Source organism: Tiliqua scincoides, chromosome 8, assembly GCF_035046505.1.
Source record: "Tiliqua scincoides isolate rTilSci1 chromosome 8, rTilSci1.hap2, whole genome shotgun sequence".
Taxonomy (NCBI): Eukaryota; Metazoa; Chordata; class Lepidosauria; order Squamata; family Scincidae; genus Tiliqua; species Tiliqua scincoides.
Window position 1 is genome coordinate 40,165,145 of NC_089828.1, and position 26,170 is coordinate 40,191,314.

Sequence of the window (26,170 nt, forward strand, 5' to 3'; positions counted from 1 at the left end):
TGGATTTTCCCATGAACAGTGAACAAAAAACTAGGTATTTACTAGTTTACATCACTCAGGGTTGCAAGCAGCCACTCGCTTGGTTGCCTGTGGCGAGTCAAAATAGTCTCCAGATGATCAGGCTGCACTGCTTCATTAAATTGAAAGGAAAAGCAAACCAGTATCCATTGTGCAGTCAACTTTGCTCAAGCACAAAGGCACAAAAAACAGGGACAAAGCTTCAGAATCCCTAAGAAAGATTTTTAATCCTCCCCCACACATGTGCTAAAATTTAAACAGAGGTGCATCTTAGGGCGCAATCCTATCTTGCGCTAGAACAGGCAAGCCAAGAGGCTTGCGCTGTATCCAGTGCAGGATAGGTGCCCAAAGTGGTTCAGCCAGAGCTAAGGGGAAAACCTTCCCCTTACCACTGGATAAGCCACTGAGGCCCTATGGGTTTCCTTGAACTTTGGCCATCTGAGGTGGCACAAGTTCGAGGAGAGCGGAGCAGCTTGAAGCCGCTCTGCACTGCTCGGTGAACGGGGCTAGGATTCGGTATAACAGCCAGATCCCAGCACTGCCTCCCGCTTCCCCTGACCACACCTGGGACCACCCTCCGGCTGCAGTCACCCGCCCCAGAACGCCTCTGTCCCGCCTCCTCCCTCCCCCCCCTGACCTGTGCGTTGGCTGAGTTCGGCTGACTCAACTTACCTGGGGGAAGATGTCGCAGAGGTTGGATGCAGCCTCTGTGCTCCAGCGCACCTCCGTGTGCTGGTGCAGCTTCCTCCTGAGCAGGCACAAACATGCTTTATGGCATGTTTGCGACCCTCCTAATGTGCAGTTAGGATTGCGCTGCTAAAGCATTTGTTGCACTTTAAAAAAGTCATTGAAGTTACAGTAATGTTATCAATACAGGCATATCTAGGGCATATGCTGGGGTGTCATACCCATCAAGGGCTGCCCTACACCCATGAATCTGCCAGCCTAGAGGCAAAAGAAATCCTCTGCTGCTGCTGCTGCTGTCCACTGAACCAGGACATGCTGAGATGCTTACCATCTGCTTCTGTAGCTGCACTCCCCCATAAGCCAGCCATTGGCATATTCTCTCATGCTTTGGGAAACATATACACACACCAGCAACCACCTTTGCCCCAGGGCCCAGTATGGAGATCCTAGTCTGCAAGCCATTTTTGCTTCCAGTTAGACAGACAGCTTGATACTTAACAACAAACAAAACAAAAAACAACCTGGCCTGTGCGCATGTCCGACTGATTAAGAGGTGGAGCCAGGGCAGAGCCTAGAAAATCAGGTCCTATAGCCAGGGTGGCACATACCTCTATGCTACCTGAATCTGCTCCTTCCCCTGGAAGATAAGTGTGCTTCCATCCCCATTTGTTTACTTACAAAGAATGCCTGAACTGCAGAGGCTGCCCAGTGCATCTCCTGTTTGAAATGAACAGGGGCAGGGATGCTGGGAAACTGCTTGCACTCATTCTAAACAGAGAAAGGGGGGGGGGAGGCTTCACATAGTGGTCTTCATAAGTACAGGGGAAGGGTGGGTGGCTCCAAATCACCTGTCCCTCTCCACTTGGTTTGAAAGCACCAAATAGGTGGGGAGAGGTGATCTGGAGTCACAGCAGCTTCCCTGCCCCTTCTCCAGAGGGAGAAGAAGGCTGCTGCAATCCTGGGAAATCAGAAATGAGCACAGAGTGGAGCAGCAGTCTTTAGAAGGCGGTGGGCTCATCCATTTGCTGTCCCTTCAAGGGTGCTGCCCCATGTGACTATTGGGGCCACCCCTGGGTTTAGTTCAAGTTGATTCCGTTCAGTGGGTCGTTAACCCTCTGGCTCAAACAACTTGGTTTATTCCTTTTTTTAAATAACACTTTTTAGTTTTATTAAAAGCAAACACACACACACACACACACACACACACACACACACACACGAAAGACATTACAAGTTATGTGACAAGTGCAGAGATCTCGAACTACATTTCTTTGTTCTACTAATCTACTACAAAATCATACGAAAATTATCAAATCTTAAACAATCTACACCTATTATAAGAACATAAGAACAGCCCCACTGGATCAGGCCATAGGCCCATCTAGTCCAGCTTCCTGTATCTCACAGCGGCCCACCAAATGCCCCAGGGAGCACACCAGATAACAAGAGACCTCATCCTGGTGCCCTCCCTTGCATCTGGCCTTCTGACATAGCCCATTTCTAAAATCAGGAGGTTGGGCATACACATCATGGCTTGTACCCCGTAATGGATTTTTCCTCCAGAAACTTGTCCAATCCCCTTTTAAAGGTGTCCAGGCCAGATGCCGTCACCACATCCTGTGGCAAGGAGTTCCACAGACCAACCACACGCTGAGTAAAGAAATATTTTCTCTTGTCTGTTCTGACTCTCCCAACACTCAATTTTAGTGGATGTCCCCTGGTTCTGGTGTTATGTGAGAGTGTAAAGAGCATCTCCCTATCCACTCTGTCCATCCCCTGCATAATTTTGTATGTCTCAATCATGTCCCCCCTCAGGCGTCTCTTTTCTAGGCTGAAGAGGCCCAAACGCCGTAGCCTTTCCTCGTAAGGAAGGTGCCCCAGCCCCATAATCATCTTAGTTGCTCTCTTTTGCACCTTTTCCATTTCCACTACGTCTTTTTTGAGATGCGGCGACCAGAACTGGACACAATACTCCAGGTGTGGCCTTACCATAGATTTGTACAACGGCATTATAATATTAGCCGTTTTGTTCTCAATATCAGAGTTTTCCTTCTCTCAGAAGCTCATCTGAGAGAAGGAAAACTCTGATCCCAAACCTCCACTGCCTTGTGGCTACATCCAGTTAAGGAAAAGGCTTCAGGAGTCAACCTCGAGGCAAAATCCGGAGCCGGAGTCCCTGAGGCAGTTCATGGCTGAACACAGTCACGTTCTGGCAACTCCTGCGATGCCGCTGGAACCAACCGTATTGGCTTCTGCCTTTCCATTGGACCATTTCAGTGACGTGGAGAGGGGGGATTTGCTGCATGGGTAACAGCCTATCCTCCATACCTACTTTACCCAGGCTTCGTGTACTGGAGAGGACACTGTTCCAGAGCCATCATTCAGAGCGCGATAACATAGTCTTCTGAGACTAAACGATGCCAACATGTCATGTTCTCAATACCTTTCCTAATGATCCCAAGCATAGAATTGGCCTTCTTAACTGCCGCCGCACGTTGGGTCGACACTTTCATCTGAATACATTATCCACACGAATAGAAAAATAAAAAACATAAAAGTTAACTCCTATCTACTCATCAAATCCATAGATCACTTGGCCCACTTTCCCCTCAACGCACAGGAAGTCCATGAATGGTTTCCAATAAAAGAGTTTCCTGACTTGTCTTTAAAAAGAATTGTAAGTTTGTCTATTTCTTCCAAATCCAATACCTTTAACCACCACTCTGGAACTGGGTATCTCTGGAACTCTGGGTATCTCTGGAACTTTCCAGTATTTGGCATACAATATTCTTGCAGCAGTTGTCATATATAAAAACATAGTTTCATAGTCTTTCTGAATCAAATCATCCAAACAACCTGGTTTATTCCACAGAAATTCCCGATACCAAATCGGGGGACGGGGGGACGACGACGACCAAAATAGACTGTGAATTACGCTGCACATGGCAGCCCCAGTGTTGACCCCACCTCAACACTGGTCCTGCACCCACCAAATATACTTCCAAATATTCTCCTTGTGAAAAAATGAGGGGTTGAAGGTACATGTCTTCGAGGTATACAGCACTAGCGCAAATGTATTAATTTGTGAACGTTCCAGCTGTCATCTAAACATACATATCCCAGGAGAAGCCAAACAGGAGAAAAAAGGAGCTGGGATGTGCCAAGTTACCAAGGAGACAGCTTTAAGCTTCCAGGCCTCAGTGAGGCCTCTCCCGGCAGCTGCAGCATCAAGCACTGGAAGAATGCTTAAGCCCCCTTGTCCCCTTTCATTTTTTTAAAAAAATTTGGCAGTACAAATTCAATTTATTTGGCTGTTCCTTTCTCCTCCATATTCCCAACACACATACCAGGATGTGCTCGGCTGCTTCTTTTTGTTGGAAAGACTGTTACTGATTTGCTGCAAACTAACCCAGCTCCTAAAATTTCCACATCTTTAACACACAAATATATCTTTAATTTATTGTTCAGCTTCAATGCCCACCCTTGCTCCTTTAAGCAACTGGCTGCAATGGAATGGAGCAGAGACCCTAGAGAGGGAAAGGGGAGACTGTTGGGGGGGGGTGGTGGAAAGTCAGAACAGCCCCCTGAGGCTCCAGAGAGCTCTCAATTATAAGTCCCGTCAAGGCCTGGCACACAGTGCTGCTCCATCCATCACTTAAAGGAGGCAGCTCCCAAAATATTACAATGTCAGTGGGGGCTGCAATGAAAACTTTTGGGATGAGGGGGCTGGATTTAATCAAATTGCAGAGCGGCCCAAGAGCTCTAAAGGATCACCTTGAAGCAGATTCTCTACTGTGGCCACCAAGGCTTCATGCAGAAGTGTGTCCCACACTGACTTGATCCCATCCAATGTAAGAACTGGATGCTTCATATCAGGGGTGTCCAAACCTTTTGGCAGGAGGGCCACATCATCTCTCTGACACTGTGTCGGGGGCCAGGAAAAAAAGAATTTACATTTCAAATTTGAATACATTTACATAAATGAATATATTAGAGATGGAACTTAGATGAATGAATGAAGGTTTTGTAATAGCTTAAGGCCTATAAAAAGCCTTTCCTTTGCTGCCGCTGCTGCATCACAGACATGGAACAGCAAGCAGTGGAGGGAGCCCTTGTCCCATAGCTCATGCAAGAGGTCAAACAGTTGCCCTCATGTTGAGAGCAGTTGCATTGGGCCAGCATGGGCTCCAGCAAGTCTCCGGAGTGCCAAAGGCTCATTGGAGACTGGGGGCTTCCCGCGGGCCGGATCGGAAGTCCCCAAGGACCGCAAGTGGTCCCGGGTCAGGGTTTGGGTACCCCTGGTCTGCATCAATAGGGCTGGATTTGACTGTACCCTGGCTTTACAGTCAATACCCTGGCTTGACTGTAAAGATTTGAGGAAACAGTCCTTGAACTCAGTTTCTATAAAGAGTCAAGCAAATGTCTACACACAGTATATGTAAGGTCTCTAGCAACCTCAGGAGTACAGGATTAGATTATTAATTACTAATTATTATTATTATTTTAATTACTACTTTTATTATTATAATTACTGAATTATTAATTATTAGTTACTTATTTTTATTATTTCTTTCTAGAGCTCTTTTTTGTCTAGTAGTAGGTTGCATTAGATTGTCATAAAAGTGAGTCCCAGTGCTGAAAAGTTTGGGAAGTACTGGTCTAGTCCTTCTAACTATATGCCTTGAAAGAGTTTGAGCAACACCTGATTTGGCTAAAGAGATACTTCATTCATTCATCAGAGGATATGGGCTTTAGGGCTGTATGTCTCCTTATCCCTCCCCATGACAGAGAAGCAGAGTATATTATTTTACTTTTTATTTATTTAATGGATTTCTCCCTGTAAGGGCAACCAAGATGGCTTATATTATTAATAGTTGTCGGGGTTCCCCTCCTGCCGCGAGTCCCCAACTTACCAAGGGAGAAGGCTGCTGGACCCAGAGCAGCCTTTCCAGCCCTCTCAGGAACAACCCTGGCAGCTCCAGGTGTGAGGAGATGGGAGGGAAACAGAGAGAGGAAGGGGAGTTGTGGTAAGCCCAGGGGAGGGCAGGCCCAGAGACAGGCCCTATTTGTACCCTCCTTGTGAGGGAAGGGGAGGGCCCAAAGGGGAGGGGTCTGCCCTACATAAACCTGGCAGCCAGGGATGACAAGGCAGTTGGGAGTTAACAGAGCAGGCAGGAGGATCTGCTGCTAGCAGCCCCTGCTTCTGACTAGCTAATGCTGCCAACCCAAAGAGGGGGAACTGGGTGACGCAACCCCCCCTTCTTGTGGGGGAACTAGTCTGAGGTCTCCACCAGGGGGTTCCCCTTGGAAAGGCTGGGCGGGCCCTCCCCTCCCCCACAGGGAGGCCTCACAATAGTATTTATATACTGCTTTTCAGTGAAAAGTTCACAAAGCGGTTTACAGAGAAAATCAAATATCTAATAGCTCCCTGTCCCAAAAGGGTTCACAATCTAAAAAGATGCAAAAGAGCACCAGCAGACAGCCACTAGAAAAGACATTACAAGCGTTAATACTGAATAAACAACAAAACAAACAATAAAACCACAACTAGATCAGCAAATGGCCACCACCAGTTGGATCACTAATCAAATCATATGCAAAATAAAGAATGCTAATTTACTTAAACCTATACAGGTTGCAAAATCCTACTTTCTTTGGAGAAAAGTTTTGAAATATACTCACACAGCGGCCCTAATGTTTGTGGTCCATCTACTTCCCTGAAGTCAACATTGACCTTCAGAGCAGCTCCCCACAAGATGAGGTCTTTGTCAGCACTGCCATCTCTCTAAAACCCAATCCTATGACACTACACTTCAAAAGCAAGACACCTTTTGGTCAGACACCTGTACTTAGAAGCCAGGGGTAGCTGCCAGGGCCCCTAGTGATGCCTATCTCCAGCTTGGCAGCAGGTGCGGGAGAGGCATGGGAGAAAAACAGAAACCTGTATCCGATGTCACACCAACTGTCAAAGTAAGGAGAGCAGTGGTATAGATAAGAGATCTGAGTATAAAAACTTTTAACACCCCCCCCCCCAAGGGCCATATGACCAGAGCAGGCCCCGGAGGTGTCCAGGAGGTGGTTTGAGATACAGGGAGGCAGCATACAGCCTTTCAGCAACTGAGAAGGTACTGTCTCAGAAGGTACTCAGTTTTCACAAAAAGTGGAAGTGCCTTTTGGAGGCCTCCTAAGGTATTCTGAGGCACCGAGAGACTATGTGCAGCCTCCCTGCACCTCAGTGCCCCTCCAGATTAACCCGCTGTTGGGGGTGTGGGTTGGCATCCCTTCAAGGCGTGGCACCCCTGCCCCCCTAGCTATGCCTCTGAAGGAGAGATAGCCAGGAAGAAGCAATCTTGCCAGCGGCCCCCTCAAACATGGAGCCAGCCCTGTGCTTTACCAACACGTTACAGCAGCCTGGAAAACAGCCACTTCCATTTTCAGCCATCATCCTTCACCTCACTTTCACAAAGCCGCTGATATTTTGCCTGGACCTCAAATTCTGGCAGCTCTCTCAACTGCTGGTTTAATTTAATAGACCAAAGCCATGTCAAACTCCACAGAAGACCATTTGCTGCAGCTTTTCCTTCTAGCTGTAAAAAAGGAGGTGGAACATATCATGAAGCAGACCCCCTTGAGGCATGCTCCTATACTGATTAAAAACCAGCCAGACGTGAAATAATAATAATAAAAAAAACTTAATGAACTCACCAGTTAAGTGATTTTTTTTTTTTTTAACAGAAGAAAAGAAATCTGAGTCAAGGATGTTTGGTACCAACCTGGATGCACCTGTTCATTTTTACCTCCTGGCATTTTTTGGATACCAAACTGGCAAGGCCCCACTTGGTACATGCCAGATAGGTAATGCCATAGCTTGCCTTCTGCCCCAGTTTTCCCCAACAGTCATAAACAAGACAATACAGGCATAATAGCCATCTACAATATAGGCATAATAAATCCTGCCCCTTCCTTATAGGGTTATTGCTAGGATTGACAAAATAATATAAGTGAAGTGCTTTAAATGTCTGAAAAGTACACAAGCAGCATTATAACCAATTGCCCCTTACAGAGAACATTTTGCTCCTGCATTCTTGTGTTCTGGCAACAAGAGGCAGACTGAGAAGTCTTTACTGAAATAGTTCCACAAATCCAGTAATTTCAAAAAAATTAGACATTGCTTTACTGTTTTTGCACTGCCCTACAAACCCATACAACGTGTACGCTTAGGCTGCCATCCTTTGTACATTTACCCAAGAAAAAGGCACATTGAACACAATGGGACTCCTTGCCAAGTTAACACACATCAGATTAACATGCATAGGTTAAGCTCCACCATCACAAGATTTCTGGCAAAATTGTCAGCACCTTGTGGCCAGAAGTCTCTTCTATTGTTACTCTAAAGCACTGTGTAAATGCATATGTAAATATAGTTAAATTAATACACATGCATACTGTATATTAAAAACATAATAATGGCAGTGAGTTGCATTATTAGCCATTCTGACCTGAATCCTGAGAGCTGGAGTACACAGAACCTGACGAATGGATGGCAGCCCAAAGCTGGCAACCCAGAAAAATCAAGGTAGGTTTACCTGCAATGTTACTTCTTTACTATGTGTCAGCTGATGACAGCCTAAACACACTTCCTACCACCTTGAACTGGGTGTTTCTCACCACCCACATCCTGCATCCTCACCAGAGCTGGTTGCATCACAAGAGCAAAGCGTGCCAGCAACAAAAGATTTATAGTTCTACCAGATTAGGTGAACCTGCCATGTCATTCTGGAAGAGTGCTGGTCAAGGCACACATTAAGCACAACAAGATACTAATATTAGACAAGGTCTTTGCCAGCTCTGTTATCACACCCTTGGGAACTACACCTTTTGTGAGTGCCTAGTCACTGATGCAAACCCAGAAGTGGATAATGGAATGCGTGCCATTCTCCAGTCATTAGTGGCTTCTTGAGCCTGGTTCAGACATGCATACCCACCAGATCTTGTTAAAAACAAGAATAAATTCAACTCTGTAAGCCATCTTGAGCTTCCTTTTCAAGATTGGAAAGGCAGGATAAAATAAATAAATAAATAAAAATCTTGCCAATTTTGCCAGTGACTGGCAAAATCCAAGTCACTCCTACATACTCTCTCCTACCATCAGATCCTTGCAACTGCCTACTGCCACCGAAACTGGAGTAGTGCACAGCCACCATGACTAATCCTCCATGGATTTGTTTCATCTTCTTATAAATTATATATAACATAATTTAATATTCTTGATTATATAATTCTTATATTATCAAGAATATTAAAGGCACCCAAGTTAGTGGTTGTCACTACATCTTGTGACAATGAATTCCACAGACAAATTATGTGTGAAAAACCACCTCCTTTGATGTACCCTAAATCTTTTGCCAACCAGCAGGGATGGGAACTTGATGGGATGGAAACTGATGGGATCAGATGACTCAAGTTTGAGTCTCGAAAATCAACATTTTTGGCTGACTCGTTTACACTCTAGTCACGCATGGAAGACTCAGCGTAAAACACTCAACTCGGCACTTGTCCCCACATATGTAGACTCAAGTTTGTCTGTGTCTGGGTGCGCTTGCTTGCTATTTTCATGGTGTGAAAAACCTCATGGGGCCATCATTCAAACTGGTTGAGCAGCAAGCAGGTTCCAACCAGGAGGCAGGGAAGGGTTAATGTTTGCTTTTGCATCTGAGCAGGAGGTAGGGAGGTGGGAGCAGACTCTTTTGCCTATCACTGAAAGAACTGTTGATCATTGGACACAGGATGGGAGAGCTGATATTTTCTTTGGCTGAGATAGGGCAGGAGCAGGAGCTCAAGGGGGTGCTTGCCTTATGATTGGCTGGAGAAGCCCAGGGAAGAGGGAGGGAAGCCTGGGGTGAGGCAGTTCATAGCAATCAAGCTTGCCAAGCACATGGCTCTGTTGTTACATGGGAGAAGAGAGCCTCACTGAATGACTAGCTACAATGGGTCTACTTCTAAGTAGAGCTGCAAAGGATCAGGTCACCCTGGTAAGCCTCCCAGCTGCTGTGTGTGACCCTCCTACTTCTTGCCTCTTCTCTCCCAGCTCTAATGCAGTCCATCCCACCACCTCCTGCCCTGTTTACAGATGTGGACATTAGGGGAGAGTTTAAAGAGAACTCTCTCTCTCTCTCTCTCTCTCACACACACACACACACACACACACACACACAGAGCAGCATTTTTCCCCATAGCGGACTTTTGAAAGGGGGCGACTTGAGTCCTATTGAATCTTGAAAGGGTGACTCAACAAGTGTCCTTGTCATGACTTATTTCGAGTTGAGTAATGGGGGGGTGGACACTTGTGACTTAATTCAAGCCAAGCCATGCTGGATTTGCCCAACCCTACCAACCGGTTTTATTGAATGACCCCTAGTACCAGAATGCAAGAGGAAGAGAAAACTTCTCTCTTTGTGTATAATTTTACTGTACCCGTATGTCTCAATTATGGGTCCCCCTTAATCACCTCCCCCCCAACTAAAAAGACTCAAATGTTGTAAGCCTCAAATTGCCAGGTAGGTGCCAGATGGCTCCAGCCATCTGATCACCATGGCTAGCCTCTTTTGAACCTTTTCCAGTCCTATACTATCTTTCTTGAGGTGTGGTAACCAATGTTCCTCTAATTTTCAACAGGAAAATGTGCACGGAGCCCGATCCAGTGTTTGTATCTGGGGAGGGGGGGGGGGCATGATCACTACCAACTGCAGAGCCCAGGTCAAATAGGCAGGTAGACCTGGGCTCCCACTTTAACTTATGGCCTCCATGGCCAATGTTCACTGGGCACGTAAACCTGGGCTCCTGTCTGAATTTGGATCCCAGATCTACCTGCTGGGTAGACCTGGGCTCCCAATTCAGCCAATCTTGCTAGTGCCCTACCCAGAGGGCATTCTCCTGGCACCCAGTTTTGCTCCTTGAGCCCAGTGAGCGCCCTTCTCTGCTGGGCTGGCAGACAGTTTGGGGGGGGGCTACACACCCATCCCCCTCCCCCCGATTCACTCCTGCTGCATGGGGGTGGCACTAGAGCACTTGGCAGGCCTTGCTGAGGGAGAGTCAGCATGGCTTCTGTAAGGGTAAGTCTTGCCTCACGAACCTTATAGAATTCTTTGAAAAGGTCAACAGGCATGTGGATGCGGGAGAACCCGTGGACATTATATATCTGGACTTTCAGAAGGCGTTTGACACGGTCCCTCACCAAAGGCTACTGAAAAAACTCCACAGTCAGGGAATTAGAGGACAGGTCCTCTCGTGGATTGAGAACTGGTTGGAGGCCAGGAAGCAGAGAGTGGGTGTCAATGGGCAATTTTCACAATGGAGAGAGGTGAAAAGCGGTGTGCCCCAAGGATCTGTCCTGGGACCGGTGCTTTTCAACCTCTTCATAAATGACCTGGAGACAGGGTTGAGCAGTGAAGTGGCTAAGTTTGCAGACGACACCAAACTTTTCCGAGTGGTAAAGACCAGAGGTGATTGTGAGGAGCTCCAGAAGGATCTCTCCAGACTGGCAGAATGGGCAGCAAAATGGCAGATGCGTTTCAATGTCAGTAAGTGTAAAGTCATGCACATTGGGGCAAAAAATCAAAACTTTAGATATAGGCTGATGGGTTCTGAGCTGTCTGTGACAGATCAGGAGAGAGATCTTGGGGTGGTGGTGGACAGGTCGATGAAAGTGTCGACCCAATGTGCGGCGGCAGTGAAGAAGGCCAATTCTATGCTTGGGATCATTAGGAAGGGTATTGAGAACAAAACGGTTAGTATTATAATGCCGTTGTACAAATCGATGGTAAGGCCACACCTGGAGTATTGTGTCCAGTTCTGGTCGCCACATCTCAAAAAAGACATAGTGGAAATGGAAAAGGTGCAAAAGAGAGCGACTAAGATGATTATGGGGCTGGGGCACCTTCCTTATGAGGAAAGGCTACGACGTTTGGGCCTCTTCAGCCTAGAAAAGAGACGCCTGAGGGGGGACATGATTGAGACATACAAAATTATGCAGGGGATGGACAGAGTGGATAGGGAGATGCTCTTTACACTCTCACATAATACCAGAACCAGGGGACATCCACTAAAATTGAGCGTTGGGCGGGTTAGGACAGACAAAAGAAAATATTTCTTTACTCAGCGCGTGGTCGGTCTGTGGAACTCCTTGCCACAGGATGTGGTGCTGGCGTCTAGCCTAGATGCCTTTAAAAGGGGATTGGACGAGTTTCTGGAGGAAAAATCCATTATGGGGTACAAGCCATGATGGGTATGCGCAACCTCCTGATTTTAGGAATGGGTTAAGTCAGAATGCCAGATGTAGGGGAGAGCACCAGGATGAGGTCTCTTGTTATCTGGTGTGCTCCCTGGGGCATTTGGTGGGCCGCTGTGAGATACAGGAAGCTGGACTAGATGGGCCTATGGCCTGATCCAGTGGGGCTGTTCTTATGTTCTTATGGCAATGACACCATGGTCAAGCTCTGGAGCTCTGAAAAAGGGAAGCTGTGTGGGGCTTCAATTCCAGCTGTGCAGCTTACAGAGAGGGCTGGTAGAGACCAGCACTGTCACCCAGTATTCCAAATGTAGCCACCACATAGTCTGGTATAGGGGGACACTGCAAACAACACTGCTAATATTATAATCTCTTTCCCAATGATCCCTGGAATGGCATTTATCTTCACTGTTGTCATACACTGAAGTTTTTAGTGAGTTATCCAACATGATCTGAGATCTCTTCCCTGGTTCATCACAAAGTGTTTGGATGCCATCAGCATCCTGTATATATACGTACAATTGGGATTTTTCATCATTATGAAGGTTATTGGATGGTTCTTTTCATGCAGGGTTGAGGGGCAGCATTTGTCTAATCCTGCTCTTGACAATCAAGGTTCTATTTTCCCTCCCCTCATTGTCACAACAACCCTGCGAGGTAGGCTAGATTGAGAGGGACAGACACAGACTGCTGATGCGGGGTCACCCAGAAGACTTCAGAGCTGTGGGGGAACTTAAGTTCTGATCTTTCCAGTCCTAATCAGGTATTTTTCCCCATTATACCACACTGTCTCCCCTTTACACTTTTTTTTTTCCAGGTGGCCCCCTCTACTGTCCAGGTGCTTAGGCCTGAGAACAGTCTGGCAACCTGGAGGAATATAGTCAGGCCAAAGGCATGGTGATGAGTTGACTAACAGGGTGAGGTGGGGAGAATCAAATTGGAGAAACCCACTGTTTCTCCAATTTCCCAAACCAGGAGGATTATGGGAACTTAGGAATCACTCACCTCAGATGACCTACCATTAAGGTTGCCAGTTTGCCCCAAAACGACCATTTCTCCAGGTTTTTTCCTTACCCTCTCCTCACAAGTGTCAAAAATTAGGCTATATGGGAGTTGCCATGGTTGGCAACCTTCAGTCTTGAAAGACTATGGTATAAGCCTACAGCACCTGGTATTCCCAAGTGGTCTCCCATCCAAGTACTAACCAGGCCTGACCCTGCTTAGCTTCCAAGATCAGACAAGATCAGGGATGTGCAGGGTAACAGTTGCCAGTGAGCTCCCTTTTAGTATGGGGCTGTGCCCTGATTATACATTTTGCCCAATTTTTCAAGGGTTGCCAGTCCTTGCCAGGCTTCACCTCAGAAGCTCAGAGTTAAGAGACATCCAGCCTAGCAGCAACCCTATCTCTCATACCTCCTTCTGGCCAGCAGCCCTAGTGGGACAGGTAGCAGGGAGTGAGTACCTGTCCTACATGGATTCCCAGTCTGGAAATCACAGCCCTAGGCAGCTACAAGAGAATTACAGTACCATATTCTAGTGATGCTAGTAAAGGAACCAAAGAATTGCCTGGGATCTGCCTCACTGTCCATTGCATTGCTCTCTGGACAAGGATAACATCTGACTATGTAAGCCATCTGTTGCGCAAAAAGGACTAGACATCCAAATTGAATTTCTATTTGCAAATAGCAATCTTGTTGAAAAGAGGGCCTTCTCCATCTCCACAGTGGGAAGCACACATAAATTTTTAGCCATCTGTGTTGCTGATTGTTATAACTGCAATTCCTTTCTTTTCCTAATTCATTTGCGTCATTTTATCTCATGGTGTTATGGCCTGCAGTTGGAACAATTAAGAGACAATTGCTGTCACTGCTTCTACCTGCATGCATCTCCTCATCACCTCAAGACTGAAACATCAAGCAACAACTTTTGTATATGACACAGACCATAGGCTCCATCCATTGCATGCTCCAACTATTCTTCTTCACTAAGAGACAGTCTTGTTTAGTGGCATAGCTAATTATCGTGTAGCCCAGTATAAGCTCAAAATGATACCCCAGAAGTGTTGTCATACCCAGGCTTTTAAAAAAAGTGAAAATCAGAGGAAAACCTGCCTCCTCCCCACAGAAGCTTGCCACCCACTTGCTCTACCGCTTCCCCCCAGCCAGTGGCATAACTAAGTGTGCCCTTTATTGGTTAGAGACACCGTGCTAGAGTGAAGAGCGACAGCTGTTCTCCCCCTACTAAATATGAGAATACTAATACTCATATAAGAGGAGCACCACTTGGAAAAAGTGCCTCTTTACCCAGTTAGCAGGGGCAACTATATTGTGATACATGGAAATTAGACCTGACTCATATGAACACCTCTTTGGTTCCATAGTAACATCTTATTGGCTCTCAGAACAATCAGTTTCATCAGTTTTGAGAAGAAAATTCACTTGTTGTTCCATAAGGCAGTTGTGTTTTCATTTCCTGGTTAATTGGCCATAACTTTTAATAGAATACACATAATCCAATGAGGTTTGTTTCATTGCATTCTGCATTAAATTCCCTTTCCAATGATATATAACATGATGGTATTATTCATATACCAAGGTTTTCACAATTTTGGCCACTAGTGCCAAGCTCAGCTTGTTGCCCCCCCCCAAGCTTGTTGCCTGGTGCATCCCCTGCACCCCCTCAGCTACACCGCTGGTCTAGTTTCTGGGTCTCCAATTTTGTCCCAGCTGAATCACTGTTCTCATTTTTGCCTTTTGGGCCTGTTGTCTTAAGACTTTGCTGGGCCAGCTGCTACTTCTCCAGGGATCAGCTCCTCCTCAGGGTCAAGTTTAGAGACCGCTGGTACTTTTGGGCTCTTGGGTTTATAAATGCATGCACTGGCACACTAAGGCCTGGTTGACACATGCTGCAGAAAGTTGTGGGAGACTCAAAGGCTGAAGAATGAACTGAATTGTTTCCAGCTGTAGGTCAGGGAACTGACATTTTAGAATACTGCCCTATCTAAAACACTCACACATCTCTGCACAATTTGAAAGCGAGTGGAGCAGGAAGTGACTCAGGAGGGAACCTCTTTCCCTGGTGCACTAGGCTTCCTCTCCCACATCTTGCAAAAAGTCTGAAAAGCACTGAAAAATAGGATCTCTCACTGCAGTCTGAAATGGTACCATTCTTGTGCCTCCAACAGGATTCTGTCACTGCATAGTACATGTGTACACCAAGCCCTGGGCACAGTGAGGTGCAGTCAGGGTAGGCAGGGCCTCACCTATCCAGCAAAAAAACAAAAACAAACAACAACAACAAAACACACACACACAAGTTTTTTTTTTCTTTTGTTTTAAGCACCTTTTGCCTTTCCCAAGCACTCTTTTCTGCTCTGTTTAAAGCAGCACACGCTGGGAAGGGGAGGGGAGGGGAAAAGGAAAACTGCACAAACTGGGAGGGGAAAAAGGAGACCACCAATCAACTCAATCACTATTGGGGCTTGCAAGAGGCAAAACAAGCAGATATGCCTGTGCAATTAAAGCCACCAGGGACAGCTACCTCCATTTGCCCAAAATTAAAAAAGAGGGTTTGTGTGATCAATCTCTGGGGAGGCAGCAAGAAGATTTGTCTCCCACAGATTAGATTGTAATCATAGTTGTTTTCCAATTAAAAAAGCAGGGTGGTTGACTAGCCAATCAAAAAATAGCGGGGTGCCTGCATCAGTAAGCTCTGGGGAGGCAGCAGGAAGAGTTTCTTCTCTTCTTTTAAAAAAAGAAAAAACCTATGAAAAAAGCAGGGACCCTGTGCAAACGAATGCTCCATATAGAACAGGGAGAGGCAGTTTATCTGTTGCCAAAGGGGGCCTGTGCTGAGCTCCCCTAGCTCTGAGTAGGAGAAGGAGAGGCAAGTTCTTTTTAAAAAAAAAAAATTTCTGGAATAATTATTCACTGGCTGCTGCATGCAGCCTGAGTCTCTACTGTGGCTGTGCTGTTTAGCTCTAGAAAGAGAAAAAACTGCCCCTCTTCACTACCAATGATGCAAAGGCCAGTCCAAATACAGTACCATTTAGTGGTCCCTCTGGCAAATGTCAGATAACCCATTGTCACCTGGGCCCAGCCCGGGTGGCCAGGAGCTCCCCAGGAGCAGGGATCTCCTCTAGGGTAGAGGCCTCCTCAGGAGTAAGACCCAAGTACTCTCAGGACTGGGGTCCCTTACAGAGCACCTACCTGGGAGGAGGAACAAGGACCAGCTGGGAACAACAAGAAGGCATGTGGTTAGGAGGGGTGGGGCCGGCCCAACCAGAGAGAGGCCTCATAAGGAGCCTGGAGAGGGAAGAAGGTCCTCTCCAGAGGGGAGTAAGACCTGAGGAAAGCCAGAGGGAGAGTCTCATCCCTGCCTAAGGGAAAAGAGAGAGGCTTCTAGAGGGAGGGGGCAGACATTCACCCTGGAGAGAGGAGGCTAGGGGAGAGTCTTCCCTGACCTAGGACCTACCTGCCTAAAGTGACCCCTAGAGAGACAGGGTCATTGAGATGGGGGCTTGGAGCCAACCATACCCCGTGGGGGCCAGCTGGCTGGGGAGCTAGCACGGAGACATCAGGGGCCCGCCTAAGGCCAGACAACCTGACCCCGACCAGCAGGGTTGCATCCTTCAAGAGTCCTGACCCCTGGCCAAGGGAGGCGGGGCGGAAAGCTGGTGCTGATAACGCCAAGGAACGGGTAGGGCTGGGTCCAGAGCCCACCAGACGACGACACGAGTCAGCATGATGCATGGTGGTCTGTGACGTAACAGTCGATATGAATGTAAAATGGCTGATGCTATTAAACTGCCAATGTTGAGCAACTATACCCGCCTCCTGTCCATTAATCCGCTGCCAACCATCGTTCATCGACCGGGTAAGCCCCTCGTGCTTGCTTGCAAACCCAGGGAAGGGGCCTCCTCCCGCTATGGACATTACACCCATCCATAGGGAGGGGCAGCGAAAGGTGGGTAGGGGCAGCCATCAGCTGTAACAGGCTCTCTCTGGGTGCTGAAGCCGTGGAATTTGCCCAAGGGCATCATGGACCACCCTATATATATAATTCTCCGCTTCAACCGCTACTTGACCCTTGCTCCCAATTTCGAGGAGGCCACAAAATATGAAAAATGCATTATAATGAGATACTGCATTGGATGAGAGAGCTCCCGAATATTGTTCTGTTACTGGTTATAGGCAAAGGTTAATTGCAAAAGCCAGGATGCTGGGACTGTAATTGCTTGGAATCCAACTCTTATGATCTGATAGACCCCTGCATTCTTAAATGTCTGCGATACAGAGGTTGGACAGTGAGAAAACGCCTTGGCAAGAGGCATGCAATCTGCACATGATTAGCAGCTCTCCTTCATAGTTCTGATTTTTTTCTCATGTTGCAGACTGGATTGCTGGCACCCAAAGTATTAAAAGTTTCCAAAATGGAATCCATGGTCCCATTGGGACCTGCTTGCAAGTCCCTTCATTACTTACATAGGGCCATCAATGAATACGGAATCTTACTACTGGAGAGAGAGAGAGAGAAGGGAAGTTAGGTCCCTGTCCCAAGAAATATGAATTTCTTCTTTTGTCTTTAATTTTTTTTCAGTTTTAAGGCAGCAGTTCCCAAACTCTCCGGGCTGCTGTAAATCCCTGCAGGAGAGGGAAGGGGGTGGTGCTGGCACTCCTGTAATTGCACCAGCAGTGGGGACATTGGGGCTAATTTTAGACTTACCAAGGCCTGCAGATGCCCTCCAGAGGGTGGGGGAAGTCTGTGGGGGGGGGGCCCTCAGCAAGCCTCCCCGCACCTTATAATTGTTGAAAAATGCTCACTTTCAGTTTTCTTCCCCAGTGCTGCTGTCAAGTCACCCCAACCCTTAAGGATGCAGGGTCAGAGCTTCTCAGTCTGAGGTGTTGCAATACCCCAGTTTGAGAATCTCTGGTTTTAAGGAAAGGAGAAATTAGATGCAACCTTTTCTTTTCAGACTACAGTATTACCTGTGATTATTTCAAAGATTGATTCAATTTGACAGATACAGACAATATGCTGTTTTTCTAAGATCTGTCTTTTTATCCATTTATTTTTTATCAACCAGACTGATTTAGAAAAGATAGTTATAGCTGTCCAGTGTTTCACAAGAACAATTATAACAGGGCCAGGTTTTCTGGATCATACAGGAAGGGGACTAGATTGGGGAAAGTTGCTGTCACCCCCCCCCCCCCCAAAACAGAATTTTGGTGTCATCATTAACTATAGAGCACAGTCCCATTCCTGATTGGCTAGGCAAAAGGGAGGACCAGTAGACCATGCAAGTGAGGGAGACATTCGACAGATGCAAACACAGGGTGACCGGATGTCATAACTGCAAAAAGAGGACAAACCACCCCAAAATGTAAGACATGACAAAATAAAAGCCAAAAATATATATTGATTTCGTGCGGTTTAGCACTATATTACTTATTATTACATTTAAAAACTATTATGTATAATTAATGAATTTACAAGAAGGCTATTTGCAGCCTTCAGGGGACTGCTCACAGGGAAAAAGAGGACACTGAATTTTTCCAGGACACAAGGCTAAAAAGAAGACATCTGGCCACTGTATGCAAGCAGAATGCTTGCACATGGTGCTCAGCACCAAGTGAGAAAAAATGAATCTCTCTTATTTTGGAGAATGATGGAATACAGCTCATGGGGAAAAAATGGCCCACAGATCAAATGTTTGGATTATACTGCTCAATACTGAGAAAACTGCACTCTCCACATGCTCAGAAAGATTCGTTATCTTACATGCCCCAAACACAAGATGAACACTGTCTTGGATTAAAAGCCTGATTCCTCCAGACATCTCCACCTTTGTCCCAGTCACACATCACTTTCAAAGTGCAAGAAACTGGCTGCTGCAAACACACTTCAGAGACTCAAGGCTTGGCTTCTGCCCCATAAGCTTTCAGCTTGCATTGCCTTAACAAGCTGGGGAAGTTCATGACCAGCACTACCGAGAAACCGCAAGACCTCAAACTTTTTCTTCACAGTAACTGGGAACACACCACAAAGGCTATGGGACCTTACAAACAAAAACAAAAACAAAATGGATGCAGAAAAAAATAAGAGACTTTCAAACAACTGGCCTAGAGGAAGAGCTCAATTTGAGCCAAGGATAAGCCCTGGAACCTGTTTTGAGTCTTAAAACTCAGTTCAGGAATATATGAAGAGAATGTCTCTAGGCATGTGCAACGTGCCAATGTGTAGCAATACGAAGCAATTACAGGCAGCTCTCCACATACCAGGGATGGGGGGGGGGCAGGTGAGTGTTTCTGTATCAGAAGGTAGGGCTTTCTGGCTGATTTGAGCCCCACCACCTATTTTTAATTTAAGCTTTGAGGGAGGATATAACAAAGTGAAAAGCTAGAAAGAAAAAAGCTTGCATTTCACCTTTATAACAGGCAGCCTCCCCAGCAAAAAATACACATTTATATCCTTATGTTTTGGCTAATGCTGCTCAATCACTTTTCTTGAAACAATCCTGGGGGTTGGGCTAGATGACCTGGTGGATCCCTTCCAACAATATGATTATTTATCAACAGCAAACTTGGGTGATCGACTAATCAATTTGGAAACAAAACAGGACCACCCAAAATGCAGTCTTTGTTTCTTCTTTCTTAAGAGACTTGCCAGGTAAAACGGAAGTATGCATGCTTGTAAATTAAAAATATTTTTATAACGAAGACATAACTCAATGAGTCTATAACCTTATGGAATTTTGAGAGCCTAGAGTGCTCCGTTTGAGAATTATTATTATTATTATTAATGTTTATATACAGCCTCTTCCATTTATACCAGGGTCTGGGTGGCCCAGTTGCCTGAGACTTGGACTCCACAACTCAGAATTGGAGCCTTGGAGCCAAGGGCTGATGTCCCACAGATGGGGGAGGCTGCAATTGGTGGCTCCTGAGCAAAAGTTCTCAAATAAAACAAAAGAGAACAGCCTGCCCTCTTGAAGTCAGTGTGGTATACTGCAGTGGCTAAGTGTTGGGCTAAACTTTGGGCTTAGATTTGGGTTCAAATCTTCACTCAGCCATGAAACTGACTGTACCAGTTGTTCTCTCTTAGCCTAACCTACCTCATGTAGGTGATGAGGTTGTAGGTGATGTATGTTGTAGGGATAAGAGTGGAGAGACTCCCATAGGTCTTTTGAAGAAAGGTGGAATTAAAAACTGATTTCTTAAATCCTTGTCCCTTATATTGAGATTAATTCCTTTCCCCAGTCTCCAAGGAAGAGGCTAAAGCTGAAATTTTCAAGTTGAACCCAAAATGCAAAAACCCTATGTACTCCAGTAAGTACAAACAAGAGTACGTTAACTGAGACAATGAACAGTTCTGGTATCCCAGACTTAATGGATTAGGGGGAGCTGGTCCTCGGCCTCAAGCAGCAGATTGGTGAAGAGCACATCTGTCTGCTTACTTGCTCCCACTGCTTCTCCTTCCACTCCTTGGATTGGAAGAGGGGAACTGAGAGGAAAAGGAAATGTGGAGGGGAGGAAAATGCTGAGATAGAGTGCGAGGAGCAAAGGTTGGCACATTGAGTAAGGGAGGCAGCATTTGGCATGCCACCTCAGGAGTTCTAGATCCGGCCTGGATGATAGGAACATCCTGCTGTATTAAAAGGGTCTAGTTTCCTTACTATATGGTCTCATTTTTTATCATTTCCCACCTAGGGCAGGCACCAGAATTCTGAAAACATCGAGTACGGCATGAATTCAGGGTTCCACTCCATGAGGAACATTTGATAATGTCTCCCCCCTCCAGAAAAAGGCCAAAAAATTCCTGTAAGACAAATGAAATTTCTCAAGGGGGCTACTGCACATGCTATCACCTGCTAAGACAGGCAGCGTCAAAGAAGGAGAAAACATAAAGGTCTTAAGGATCAGCAGGAGTAACTCCGGATGGGGTCTGATGTGGCCCACAGATACCTGCTGAGGCAGTCAGGTGCTAAGGTGCTGAAATATACCAATGCCACATGCCTTGAAAGATGGAGACTTTGATCATCGGCTGCTGATGGCATGAGGGGGAGGAGATGATGCATCACCATGGCAACTGACTGATTCCAAGGTCGGAAGGATGGAGATGTGGCGCTGGTCTTCCCTGGCCTGGCATGCGTACAAAAGGAAGAGAAGGTTTTTTAATAACCTGAGGCTCACAGCCTCCCAAATCGCCTCCTTAACGCTTTCTAATTTACTGCCACTTTATCTCGACGTTCCCGCCAGAGAAATGATGAATGGGGTTGATGATTTAAAAAAAAAAGAAAGAAAAAAGGAGTCATGTTCCTATGACTGAGAAAGGAAAAAATGTATGTGTGTATGAACAAGGATTGTTCCTTCCGGATGCATGGAGGGGGTCACCCACTGCATAGTTGCCCCTGAACCCCTCAAAGTGCACATTCTGCCCCCCCCCACCCCAGCAAACGTTCTTGATACCCTCTGCAGACCAATAAGCCTTCTCATGTTCCTTCCTAGGAGAAGATGTGAGGCATTTCCATTGCTGAACCCCCAAAAATTATTTTTAAATTAGTCACCCACAATCTTCTGGAGGCCACAAGTATACAGGCTAATGTGCATTCATTTTATTCACAGGTGAGCTTCCCCCAATAATTGTCATCACAGTTCTCCGCCCTAGCCGGTGCAGAAGACAAGGCTCACCCACACAGATAAGCCAGCAAGATTACAGCACTATGATAATAACAATGGCAGATAAAACACTTCAGGCAAAGGGCACAGAAAGTGCATGGAAGAGTAAAATGTGATGGCAGATTTACCCTCCTGCATGGCCCACAACCAAGCTTTGGGAACAAAGGTCACTGAATTTTAAAAGGTGTTTGCAGTTATAATTGTGAATAACACATACATATTTGCATAAAGAAAAAAGAACTGAACTCTATGCTGGAATGACGCAAGGGCCAGTCAGTAAAACTTTTCCTTCTGAACATCTTTGCTATTGAAGACTTCCACACTTGCCTGCTTGCTCCAGTTGTCTGTAGGTTCTTCCATTTGCTTCTTGCTGCAGAAATTTATTTAAAACCAAGAGATGTAAAGGTCCAAATCTAACCTGAAAGCCTGCCCATCAAATTCTAAACATGCTGGGGTTGGCTACAGTTAATCAACAGGGAGGCAAATGCTCTCTGCTGCTCCTTTAGCATTACTTCACATTCTCAGAGCTGTAATTTGGCATTAAAGATGGATTCTGGGTAAACATGCCACGCGAGTTCACAAGGCCCTCATCTAAATTGGTTTAGCTTACAATGCTTTTTTTCCATTATGAAACCAGCCTTATTTCCCCATGGTGGTCCAAAGTGGGTTGGAATGTAAAACAAGATTATGTACATGCGTGATGAACACCAAGGCCTACATGTGCACGTGCAACCATCTTGCAACATCTGACCCTTGCTCTCCATGAAATGTTCCCTGGTTCCTACAGAATAGGTGACCTGACCAAAACAATCTTCCCTTTGGGAAATATTTTTCTGTTTGGGTCAATTCTCTGAATGGATGGTTTCTTGCAAATGTTTTATGGTGTATGATAAATTTACTGCCATCCCATCCCTTGTTCCCCAAGTAGTGTGTTTGCTATGGAACGGGAAATGGTTGGATCACTTGCTATGGAATGGGAAATGGTTGGGTCGCTATCAGTCATAGCTGACACTGGGAACTACAATCCCCAGGGGGCAATATGAACAGGTGCAGACACAATGCAATGAGCTAGGGGAAAAAAGCTGGGGAGAGAACAGGACAGCAACTAGGGGATGGTCTCACATCCATGGCAAAATGAAGGGGATCCCCACCCTCTGTACCGTCACCTACTGCAAGGTTTTCTCTGCTGGCCATTTATAGTGAGACTGCTACAGTCTTAAGAACCAGCAGCCAGTAAAGTCAATCATTTTCTGTTTTTAAACTGTACATGAACCATGTTGAGGCGCCTTGGCCTGAAAGAAAATATACAAATACAGCAAATTAAAGAGATAAACAAAAGGCAACATTTCCCATCCAAGAGTTTTCAGACAAAGCTCTTATGTCGTGAACCAGTTCCAAGCTGAAGTGAGAGAAGTTCCCAGAAAAGGAAGCTCAAGGCAGCTGATCTCTGGCTGCAGTTCAGCAACATGCTCTTTGGTAGAAGTTGAACAGTAGGGAGGCAACGGGCCGCCACTTCCACCCTCGGCTCAGACTATGGAGTGCAAGACTGCCAAGAAATGTCGCCTAGTTCTCATGCAAACTGTTTTTCTTTCCCTCAATATTTCTCTGTTTTTGCCTCAGCAAGAGTCTTCAGATTCATGTTGAAAATTTCACTGAACATGAAACATTTGTGGCAGAATTCATGCCACATCTTTTGGTCCACTGTGGAGAATGATTTCTCTCTGGACCTAAAGTCACAATATGATAATACCCAGTGCTGGGTAGAGGTCAACAATATCCACAATAGTACAGCCCATCAATACATTAACGGAGGTTGAACATCTGCAGCTGCGTCATACCAAGTCAGACCATTGGTCCAGCTGCCTTGGTCTAGTCTGTTTGACTAGCAGTGCCCCTAGGTTTCAGATGGAGGCCTTCTGCTGTCCTAGACCCAGAGATCTAGCCAGGGATTGAACCTGGCATCCTTTGTATATAAAGCAAGCACTACAGCACAGAGTTAAAGTTCTTTCTCCAGGTTCAAAGAGGAATGGGTGGACTAAGAACTCTAAGAAAGTTAGTCAAGATCCCACCAGACTTGTTGTTCCACTTGCAGTTCCTCTGACAAATCACCCTGACCAGCCCCCTTCAGTCTCCTTAATAGTTTGAAGCAGAAATTGGTTGCAACATTAGACTGGACAAGAGGGCCCGTTTGTGTTTTCCAGCCATGACATCCTGGAAAAAGGAATCCATTCCTCTTTCCAGCTCGCCTCCCAAGAGGCAGCTATCAGAGCTGGCAGGGGGACAGAGCAGGATTTTTTTTGCTTAAGTTCATAAGCTCATAAAAATTGAAATAGAGGTTGATTATGAATCGCCTCAAATGAGAGAGGATATGAAAAGGCTCCTCTGAAGCCTTACTGCAGAAAGAGAACCATATTGGCCCTTCAATACCTCCAGAAATCCCCTCCCCCCCCCCCGCACTATGGCGGTGCAGCTTGCACAGAACCTGCCTGCTTTCCTCACTCCTTCAGCAGGGCACCACTGCAACATGCACCACAAGGAAATGCCCCTCAGCCCAGCTCAAGGTAAACTGGGTTAGGAGGTATGTTGCAATAGTTCTTAAGATCTCATTTAAGCCAAATGGCACACATGCCCATTTTCACTATCCTAATTGCAGACTAGAATGGGGGTGACAATTTTGGAGGTCAATGGGAATGAAACTTCTATCTAGAGGGTACTAGTTGGCAACCTTCGGTCTCGAAAGACTATGGTATCGCACTCTGAATGGTGGTTCTGGAACAGCGTCTAGTGTGGCTGAAAAGGCCGATTCGGGAGTGACAATTCCTTCCACACTAGGAGCAAGGGCAGCCTGTCCCTGGTCTGTCTCCCTGGCTATGGGCCTTCCTTCTTTGCCTCTTTGCCTCAGTCTGTTGGCCAAGTGTCTCTTCAAACTGGGAGAGGCCATGCTGCACAGCCTGCCTCCAAGCGGGCCCCACTAGAGGATACTAGGGATGCAAGATTGCCACCAACAATCTATCCCTGAATGCTTCAAGCAGGGCAGAAGAGGAGGTGGGTGCCAACCTGAAAACAGCTGGAGACTCAGTTTTCTGCAGATGCCAATGATCTGACAAGACATGCTATTTATGGAGCTCTACTGCTCAGGCAATGAAAATGCCTAGATCTGGGGTTTTCATTGGGGAGAGGGAGCAATGGTATGTGTAGCCTGCTGCAGGGGCTTAAATGCCCTGCAAACAGCACCTTTGAAAAGGACTGGCAGGTGGGTGGTCAAAGACTCCATTGAGAGATGGGCTGATGGAAGTTCAGGGAAGGTATTGCAGGAAGTGGTGGAAGAACCAGGTGAGGTTAGCAATCTTCTCCCCTCTCCCTTGCATATGAGAGGTGCCCAAAAGGGGGAACAGTGGCTAGATCTTCGGGAAAGTACCTCCTCACCCTTTGGGGATCCTTGAGCAGTTCAGATCCAGTTTACATGTGCCTTTGTCGATCCTTTCCTGGCCAACTTTCCCTGCCAATTCTGTCCCTCTTTGCCCATCTGTAGATACATGTCTGCGCATAAAGAGGCTGGTGGTCGGAAAATAAGGATAAACACTTACACACAGTGGTGCTATTAATTAAAAGAACCTGTCTACTAACTTTGAAGGAAAAAGCAAAACCATAAAATGTTGGGGGAAGGTTGGTTTGTGTCTCACACATTTTAAGCACTGTGCCCTCCAGAAATCACAATGCACCTCCAGAAATCCAACAGGGTCAGTACCATAGGTGCATGGCTCAGTCATCAGTTCTAGAAGCAGAAATTAAAAGAGTATGCACCTGGCCATGTGCAAAGTTCCTCTCTCTTACTACTGAACAACAACAACCAGGTCTTGGCACCAAGTCTTGGCAAGATTTCAGCGGCCCTTGGAGAAGACACCACCACTCCCCTTATCCCAAGAGAGGTAAGAACTGAACATTCTTTCCAGTTGCTTCTCATGTGCTCCATGCATAGTGAGAATGGTAGTAACAGGAATGGGAGATCTGTTTTAGTGGACTTGGGGTCCCAGGCAACATGACCTCAGTTAGTGTTGACATCCAAGATTAAGGAGCTGTGGCCTGCAAGCCAAGAGCTCAGGCCTCCTGACTCCCAGCAAATGGGGGGGGGGAGTCCAGAAGCTTCCCCAATTTGCCCCAGAAATTATCTTTATCTGAAACCTCACTCCACAGAAAAAGTAGATCTTTAGAAGGTTTTGGTACAAGACTGTACCCCACTGCAGTGTTGTTCAACCTTTGTCCCCCAATGTAACACTTCTCATGGTCCAATTATCTTACGTACCATGGGAAGTAGCCAACAATGACATTACCAGTTACTCCCATGTTGGGAGGCCAGACACAATGTTACAAACAGATGTAAGGGACTCAGGGGAAGCTCGTGGGCTTTTTCAAGTGCACAGAAATTGTGCACTACAGCTCTGCCCAGCAAGCCAAGCCGTCTCCTAGCGCTGCTGGTAGTGCTGCATCCTCACTGCTGGTC

General features: G+C 46.3%; 1 protein-coding gene and 1 pseudogene across 1 annotated transcript in view; both read right to left on the reverse strand.

Annotated features, from left to right (window-relative positions):
• SEMA6B (semaphorin 6B) overlaps window positions 1-26,170 on the reverse strand; it is a 189,721-nt gene that overhangs the window by 139,252 nt on the left and 24,299 nt on the right. The window lies entirely within an intron of this gene.
• Window positions 13,149-13,269, reverse strand: LOC136659840 (5S ribosomal RNA; annotated as a pseudogene).